General features: G+C 40.6%; 1 long non-coding RNA gene across 1 annotated transcript in view; it reads left to right on the top strand.

The window, feature by feature from the left end:
• The first annotated feature begins 755 nt into the window (after positions 1-755).
• LOC148225576 (uncharacterized) overlaps positions 756-9,227 on the top strand; it is a 40,655-nt gene continuing 32,183 nt past the window's right edge. Inside the window, exons 1-3 of the long non-coding RNA XR_015808520.1 lie at positions 756-878; positions 1,236-1,349; positions 3,043-3,241. This is a non-coding gene — a long non-coding RNA (uncharacterized LOC148225576). The remainder of the gene's footprint in view (positions 879-1,235; positions 1,350-3,042; positions 3,242-9,227) is intronic.

The following is a 9,227-nucleotide window of genomic DNA, read 5'->3' as shown; positions in this document are numbered from 1 at the left end:
CAGTTGCTTTTGATTTGTATGCTTTTCGTCTCCTCTAAACTTCCTGCTTTTGCCTGGAAGTAGGACAGAATGAAAGATCACAACAAGATTTGGCTCTGTGGTATTTGTTCAAACCTCACGCACACACATGAAATTAAAAATTGCCTGATCTCACAAAATGCTGTAGAGCACTGAGAGCTAAACAAACTTTGTTTCCTTGTGCTAGGCTGGAGGCAGTAAAAGCTAAAATCTCCTTTGTTTTGCACAATATATTAGCAGTCTGTTTATGGTAATTACAAGGATGCTGCGTCCTATGGAATCTCACCATTGTGAGATGTTACATAGTGATTCGTGTTATTATAAATATACACCATGAGATCAATATAAACAAGAATACTAAACCCAAAATAAAGCATGGACATGAGACACAGGAAAATCTAATGGTTTGATTATATTTGTTTAAATAATTTTGCTGTAAATTGTTGGCTTTTTGTTTTCATGTATTTTTATTATTTTGTCACTATAATTATGAATTGTATCCACTTTTTATGTCTAAGGAAAAACGTGGGCTTGTGTGGACATGAGCAGACTTGTCACTGCTGTTACCTGCTTGCTAGGAGTGTAACCTGACAACAAGTTCGAGCCTTGTCCAGACCTGGTGGGCACTTGTAGCCACTGCTACTTCAATGGTAGCCAACATGTTCGGGCTTGCTCGGGCTTGTACCCCAGCACAGTGAGCAAGACACGACCCCACCAGAGCCTGCCGATAAAAGGGGCAGGGACCAGGGGTAGGACGGACGTGTTGGTGGAGCTCAGACTCCCCACATCCCCAGCGCTGCTTGCCCGTTCCTTATCAACAAATTAATAAATTGCCTTATTGATTGACCCAACCGATTGTGGTGAGTAAATTTATAACACCATTAAATTTTTTTTTCATAAATATTTATTCCCCCAGCATCACAGTAAATGAGACGAATGTTATTATCTCCTATCAGAAACAGGAACAGAGATTCATAAAAATGTTAAAATACTTATGAGATGCAGACAACCTTAAAGGCACCCTGATGGTTTTGAAAATTAGGTTTAGCTGGCTAAAGGCTTTGACTCCCAAGAGCAGCATATTTACATGAGGACAAGTAAATGGTTTTAGTATCTGACTACCCCCTTGCTCCTCTGCTGGACATGCACATGCAGACCACTGAAAGGACAGGTCTGGGGAACACATTCCAGCTCATGTTAATGTTCTTCTTCTCCAGAGACAGTCACCCTTCAAGGAAGAACCTGGGCAGGTTCTCTCAGGTTATTCTGCAAGAGATGGAGAGTTGGAGAAGGATCACGTTCCTACAGGGAACCAGGGTGGAGAGGAATAGGTAAGGATGCCTTCACCCCACTCCTGGCTTCAGTCAGTTTGTTATTACCTGTGTGTATCCTGTTGCTGGCTGCACTGAGCCTTCTGTTTCTAAGACAGACCTTCAGGGTCTAAGCATGGGATTTCTCTGCTGAATGACCTAATCAAAGTGGATCCCACCTGTTACTACAGGATATCCGTGGAGATGAATCCTGAGAGCAGGGCAGGGTGATGAGAGTCATCTGCCAACTGCTTGTAATCCTCAGGGTGAGATTCCTTGGGCCGGAGAAAAGTGGAGGGCTCTTCCAAGCCGTCAGGAAATTTGGCAGGATGATGACAGAAGTAATGAAAAATGTACCAATTTGTGCTTGCACTTCAGACATACCTTTGAGCATGTTCAGCAAAAAGATCATGAACTAGGGTTTGAAGAACACTTTTTTGTCCTGTAATCTGATAATTTCCCTTTTATAAGCCTTTCATTGTGTTTCTTTTTTTCATGCTAGAGATGAAGCCTGTAGGTTCTTCCCAGGATGCTGCGTGAACTTTCTCTTCAGTTAGTTATGAACCAGGCTGGTTCACCCCCAGGTTTCACTTTGAGTCTGAAGTTTGAACATTCCCAGGATCTCAGCACAAAGTCATATGCAAATGAAAGTGTAAGCAGGTGTGAGTTAGCCAGTATTTTGTTCATGCAATGATATTCATGAGTGTCTGTGAGTTTGTGCATGGATTGGTTGAGTCCCAAACACTCTTTGTGCACTGACCAGTACAATCTCTTCTAACTCCCCCAAGTTCTTCATGACCACTGAGTCAGTTTAAATCCAGCTCAAATTGGCTGCATGAAACTTGTCAAGTTGTAAACTGCATTTCCAGCACCAAGCCCCTTAAACTTATCTGTTACCCTTTTTTTAAAAATTGTTATTATTTTTGTTTCCCAAATAGTTTGCATCTGATTACCAACTTTTTAATTTTTAATTTTTTAAAATGTTATTATTTATTTGAAGGTCTCATTTATTGTAGGTAGACAAATGGAAATCTCTCAGCAATGTGTGAGTAAAACGGACTTCAAGAACTTGCAAATTGTAAGCAGAGAGACAGAGGTTTGAGTTACATATAGAACACCTCTGCCAAAATTCTCTTATGTGAAAAACACGTATTTACACAGGACAACAGAAATGTGTAGTTAGTTTGATAAAGCCATAAATGTGTCTGTATGGAGTCCAGGGGGATTTTGAGGGTATGTCTCCAGATTCTTGAGATCCTGCACTTAAGACATCTATTTTAATTAAACTATAAATTATAAGTATTTAAATTTGTCACTTCTAAGGGAACACACCAGTACTTCTTACACAGATTTTATGGTACTGAGAGTTGTCAAATATTGCAGCAATATTAAAATTGTTCCTATTTGTTAACCTTTATCTGAAAATTGCTGTCTGTCATGTCTTATTATGCCATAGGAAGAGATTATGTTGCAGGAGTATGCAACAATGAAGTTGAATATTTTTCCTTTCGGGTATTTGTGTTCCCATGGCTAGCACTGCTAATCTCATCTGCACATTTATTTTTTCCTCCAAAAATCAGTTACTCCAACCACTCTTTTTTCCCCAAAATCCTGCCATCAATAATAAAAGGAAAAAAATGAGCATCATAAAAATTCCTGTTTTGATTTTCTTCTGAGGTAAAGCTTTATTTCCTCTCCCTTTGCTCCCCTCTAGCTTTCAGGTGTGTCTCAGCACAGAATCATTTTGAAAGGCACACCGTTTCTCCTGATGTAAGAGCCATGAACCCAGCCAAAATTACATTCTCTAAAGCCAAATGGAAAGAAAACAGCTTTGAAGCACAGGAAGACATGAACATTCAGTGTTTCCTTCCGCCCCTGTGGCTTTCAGTGAGGCACTCCCAATGATTTCTAAGGTATTATCTTTTGCCTTTTTAGATTCTTCATTGATTTTTTTCCCCATCCCATTTGTAATGTGAAAACTAAGTCCTGTCATGGACTTCCTATAAAACGCATAAGAGAAGAGTGGATTATGATAGAGCCTTTTACTGTTTTAGTCCTGAGAGCTTCTGCTTCTCCAAACAAGGGGTGATGATTTAGCCAGCAGTGAGCAGCAAGTTGTTCAGAGACAATTCATCTCTTTGACTATTAGTAATCAGATTATTTCTGTCTACCCCTTCTTCTGCACGTGCTCTTTTTCCTCCTGTAGAGGTGGTGTGCTTGAGAGGTATGAGAGACTGAGTGCCCTGTGGCACTTTTGCACTGCCAGGACCTTTAGGTTGGTATTTCTGTAACGAGTCCCCACAGAGGTTGCATGGAACATTTGGAACATTAAACTCCCTAAACATGATTTTGAAAAAAACAGCTATAAGCTTATAGCTTTAGATCCTGGAGACCTCAGCTGAGGATCCCTGCAGGCCTTATTGCCCATCTAGTTAAGAGAAAAGGTGAAAGAACAGAAGAAAGGAAACCACATTATCTCCATTTTATAGATACATTGCTAATATGTGAGAAATGCACAAGGAATGAATGGCAAGGTCTGAATCACCCATTTGGAGGACCAGTCCAGCAGCTGAAATAAAAACCTCCATTTTCCATTTTTCCTTTTAGCTGGAATAAATCAAAGCAGCAATGGAAATCACAGGCGTGATCTCAAAACCCTGTGATGGCTCTGTTTGGAGAAGTAGGTGTAGAAGTGCTTGATTTTTCAAATGAAAATTCTGTTCTACAGCTCAGCTCAGAAAGAGATAAACATCACTGTTACGTGGAATTAAATTGTTCCAGAAAATAAAACACAAACAAGTGAAAGTGATACTCTGTTACACCAAGATAAAGTGAATTGAAGACGTAATGGGGCAGGATGATCCAGAGGCCCAGAATATGCAACTTCAGCTTAAATCAGCATGTTCTGTGGGTGCTCAGCACCTTCCAAGATCTGTCCCCTCAGCATCTTTTTCCTTAATCGGGAGCCCTGGATCGTTGCCAAACACTAAAATGTCAGGTTAGGCAAAAGAAAGTTAGTTAACTTATTGAGTCAAGAGATTTCCTGCACCTTGCATTAGAGGGAGGCTGTTTTGTTCTGAGTGTAAGCCAGTGGTTAGATGTACTTTCAGAACATTTAGGACTTTTAGAACTTTTAGGAATTAGAAGCTTGATAAGGCAAAAGGAGTGGGGAACACTGCAGCTTCCAGCACGTAAGAAATTATTTTAATTTTTTGAGAAAGGAGGGAGATAGTGTGGAAAAATATTTTCAAGACTAAAGATAAAAGATTCTATCTCACTGATGAGGAGGTATTGGTCTGTGGAACTGAAACTTCTCAGCTGCCTTTCTTCCACATGTGGAATATGCCAAAATTCTAGGTATACCTAAACCTGGATTTAAAATGTTTGGAAAAACAACTAGGGACTGTAGAAATATTTTGCTTTTTCTGGAAGAATTATTCTGTGAAGGAATCTAATAAAAGACTCACACAAAATATCTCCACTTTTTTTTTTCTTTAAAGCCCTCACTTAAGATATTTTGAAGTGGTTTAGATATTTTAACCCCAAATAAGGCAGAGATTTTAAACCTGATACCTCATTTTGTAGTGAACAGTGCTGGACCATAGGTGTTTTGGGCTAATGCTTTATCTTCCACCCCTGCTGAAGGGCTTTCTATTTTATTTCATTATTTACATACTCATTTACAGTTATATACAGTTACATTCAAGGCAGAAACACAGCCTGCCATAAGGACTCTTGCCTGGAAAAGAGCACTGGTGGTTCCAGCAGCTCTTCTTGTGACTTGTTAACCACAAAAAGAGCATAACTTCAGAAAAAGTGGTGAACTTCTCAGTCAGCACCTCTTCTGGAAAAGAAGAGGCCTTTGACTCAGGTAAACTGAGCAGAGTGAACATGTCCCTGCTGCACTGCAGTGGGTTACCCTGCTGTGGAGATGCCAAAACAGGACCCCTCACCACCAGGATGGTTTTGTGAGCACTGCCCGTGTCTCTTTGTTTCTTCATCCTAATCCGAGGCAAAACAGCTTGATTTAGCAATGACAAGACAAACCCTTTTGACACCTAATGAAACAGTTCCTTGACATTCCTATTTATTAGACTTGTGCATTTTATGAAGTGGTCACCTGGTGTACAAAAACTGCCTAAAAAACACCCTGTAAATTAGAATAAATTTTGCTCATATATATGGTAGCAGTCAGTTCCAGGGTGGTGTTTTCTTTAAACCTTCTTGCAATCTCACTAAGCCAGAGATGAAAAGGAGGCAGGTGAAGAGCTACCTTCAGCCACAAAGCCCAGTGTAACTTTCCATAGTGAGTTTTCTTTCCTTTCTCTGTCTTAGCATTGGCAATAATTTGGGAAAAAACAGAAAAAACAAAAATCTAAAAACCAGAAAAAAACCAGAAAAAAACAGAAAAAACTAAAAAAACTAAAAAAACCAGAAAGTGAGAAAACCTACATAAACTGATATTCGCATTACTCCTCAGACTCTTGACTGGGCTTATCTTTCCATTTAGTACTGCAGGATGTATTTCTGAAACGAAGAACATGTATCGAAAGAAAACATGATGGAGTCAGTTAATAATTAAACAACAGCAATTTAAAATACACCCATAGAGGGATCTACTAGATATCACAAGTCTTACATATTTGATAATTGCACAGGCAAGCTTTGTTTAATGAATGTGATACTTGGGGGGGAAAAATCATGTTAGGAATTGTTGTGAAAGGTTTTATTTTAATAAAAGAGTGTATGATCACACAAGCTCTTATAACATATTCTTTCCCATACAGACTCTTGCATACTTCTGGCAAAAGCATTGCTTGTTTACATTTGCTTTGTTTTCACTCCAGCAGCTTGTGACTAATCCTTGAATGCAAGTGCTAAGGTTGACTCTGTTGAAAATGGCTTTGGAGGGGTTTGCTGTTTTTTGACAATGACTGGAAGTAAGAGAAAATCACTTCCTTTGAAATGTAGCATAAATAAAACGGCATCAGAGGGGCTGTACAGGGTCAGCCCAAAGGGCTCTACAGCCCAGCATCCTGTCTCTGAGGTTGGATAGGAGAAAAAAGGAAGAATATAAGCTAGAAAAGAGAGTACAAACAGCGTATGTATGTAGAGATTCCTCCATCCTGTCTGCTTTCAGGGATTTTTGTCTTTTTGCTTTCTTTGAGTTAGTAGTCGATCTCGATAACAAGTATTGTTCAAAGATGAAAGCTGGTACTGTCACTGAAGCCAACTATCTTGGCCTGATCTTCTGAAAGTTTGTCTGTACTTCAACTACTTTGCCACTCCATTGTCATGCTGCAGTTTCCAAGCACTTCCAGTGACCTCATGTTTGCTTGATTTATCAGGGGAAAAAAAAAAGAAAGGTGTTACAGAGTCAATCCACTAAATTAATAGCTTCTTAGGGTAACATACCTGGACTTGTGCAAAGCTTTTGATACTGTCTCACGAAACATTCTTGTCTCTAAACTTCAAGGACATGGATCTGAGGATGGATCACTTGGTAGATAAGGATCTGGCTGGGTGGTTGCACTCAAATTCCAAGCCAATGGCTTGATATCCAAGAGGGGAAAGGTGACATTCCTTGGGGTCAGCACTGGGGCCAGTGCTGTTTAACATCTGCACTGGTGACATGGACTGGGATCAAGTGCACCCTCAGCAAGTCTGTTGATGTCACCCAGCTGTGTGATCAAGAGGCCAGAGGAAAGGGGCACCATCCAGAGGGACCTGGATAGGCTTGAGAGGTGGGACCTGTGAAGCTCATGAAGTTCAGCAAGGCCAAGTGCAAAGTCCTGCCCCTGGGTCAAGGCAATCCCAAGCACAAATGTGGGCTGGGTGGAAAATAGACTGATAGTAGCCCTGAGGAGAAGGGCTTGAGGGTCTTGGCTGGTGAGAAGTCCAACATGACCTGGCAATGTGCTCTGGCAACCTAGAAAGCCAACACTGTCCTGGGCTGCATCAAAACCAGTGTGGGGAGCAGGTCAGGGTAGATGATTCTCACTTCTGCTGTGCTCTGCTGAGACCCCACTGGGAGTGCTGGGCCAGCTCTGAGGTCCCCAGCAAAAGAACATTGGACCTGCTGGACCTGCCAGAGCAAGTGCAGAGGAGGGTCATGAAGATGATCAGAGGGCTGGAACACCTTTCCTGTGAAGACAGGCTGAAAGAGTTGGGGCTTCTCAGCCTGGGGAAGGGAAGGTTCTGGAGAGCTCTTAGACCAGTCTTCCAGTACCCAAAGGGAGCTACAAGAATGCTTGGAGAGGAAATTGTTTTACAAGGGCAGGTAGTAATAGAACAAAGGGAATGGCTTTAAACTGGAAGAGAGTAGATTTAGACCAGATATAAAGAAGAAATTCTTCACTGTGAGGATGATGAGACACTGGAATAGGTTGCCCACACCAGTTGTGGATGACCTGTTGCTGAACATGTGAAGGCCAGGCTGGATGGGGTTTTTAACAACTTGGTCTGTTGGAAGATGTCCCTGGACATGACAGGAGGTTTGGGACTTGATCTTTAAAGCCCCTTTCAACCCAAACTGTTCTATGATTCCCCGATTCTATGATTAACATATCCCTGGCATGAATTAGAGTTGAGGAGGAAGAAAACTTTTGCTATTTCCAAACAAAAATATAATTCATATATTTCTTATGGACTATGAAGTTAAAAAACACACCAATATTTTTCGTATTTTAAAGAATATAAATATTTTGATAGAAAAAGAAAAGCATATATAAGCTGAATTTCAATCATACTTTCGGGTTTCTATGCTCCCAGTTTCCTATTAGCCCTGGAGAGTGGTCTTCTCTGACAGGTTGCCATTAAAATCTCTGAGCAAAGTTGGCTATTAAGGATCTCTGCTTTGCATTAGTAGTGCTGACACCCAAACCCTCAGATGTCCCAAGAGATTGTGGTCTCCCAAAGCTGCCAGGCTGGTGGCAGTCTGAGAGCTTAAAGATCCCAAAGCTAAGGAGGACATCCACCAAAGCTGTCTCCCCACGTGTGCACCTTAAGAATTCAGCTCTGTAAGAGACCAGAGTCCTCACTTTCAGACCTGTGTTTCAACCAGCTGTTTTTTGACTAATATTTAGGTTCTGCTATCGTTATATCAACAATGCTTTTCTTTGGCCAAATCTCAGCCATGTCCCTTGAGAGGAATCAGTTTCTAAAGAGGACTCTAAATTTGAATCTCTGGTTGTGTGGATCACTTGCACACCCATATGTATGTCTGGTTATGGGTTTGTCTTGTACATGCTCTTGGCAGGATATACAGAAATCTTTATGTCCTTGAAATCATCCATTGAAGACCCAGTTGATGCTTCAGAGGATGAGACCAGGAGACTAAAAGACCAAAAGGCCATTCAGATTTGAGGAATGTACATGCTGTTATAGAATAATCTGAACAGAGGTGCAAAATATTTGTTCCTGTTGAATGTCAATTTGCTATCAGACAGATATCTTATTTCAAGTTTTAAGGTAATGGCTAGCAGTAGTCAGAGAAGCAAAAGCTGGATTTGGGTCATTTACTAATTAGTATGTTTGTGTTTTCCTTAATTTTATGATCTTAGAACTTAAATACATCTTTTTTGCTACTTTGCATTTTTTGCTACTATGAAATGGCACAGTCAGAAGCAATTAAGGACTTGCTGATTTAGGATTATATTTTACTCTGACACTCATCTTTGACATGACTTAGCTACTTTCTTCTCCATAACAGTGTTCTGTGGCTTTTGTTGAAATGGTGTTTTGAGAGCTAGGGTGTGGAAAATGTGGAAGAACTGAGGGTCTGACTAATCACTCTTGAACAGAGCAGGCAGGATTCCTGGAATTCTGCCCTTGTCCTGCCTTGCTGCCATGTGTGAACTTGGCTGGATCCAGCTGATCTTTAACTTAGCTAGAATACTA

Source organism: Sturnus vulgaris, chromosome 1 (assembly GCF_052056855.1).
Source record: "Sturnus vulgaris isolate bStuVul1 chromosome 1, bStuVul1.hap1, whole genome shotgun sequence".
Classification (NCBI taxonomy): Eukaryota; Metazoa; Chordata; class Aves; order Passeriformes; family Sturnidae; genus Sturnus; species Sturnus vulgaris.
Note: the sequence above shows the minus strand (reverse complement) of the source record. Positions and strands in the feature narration are given on the sequence as shown.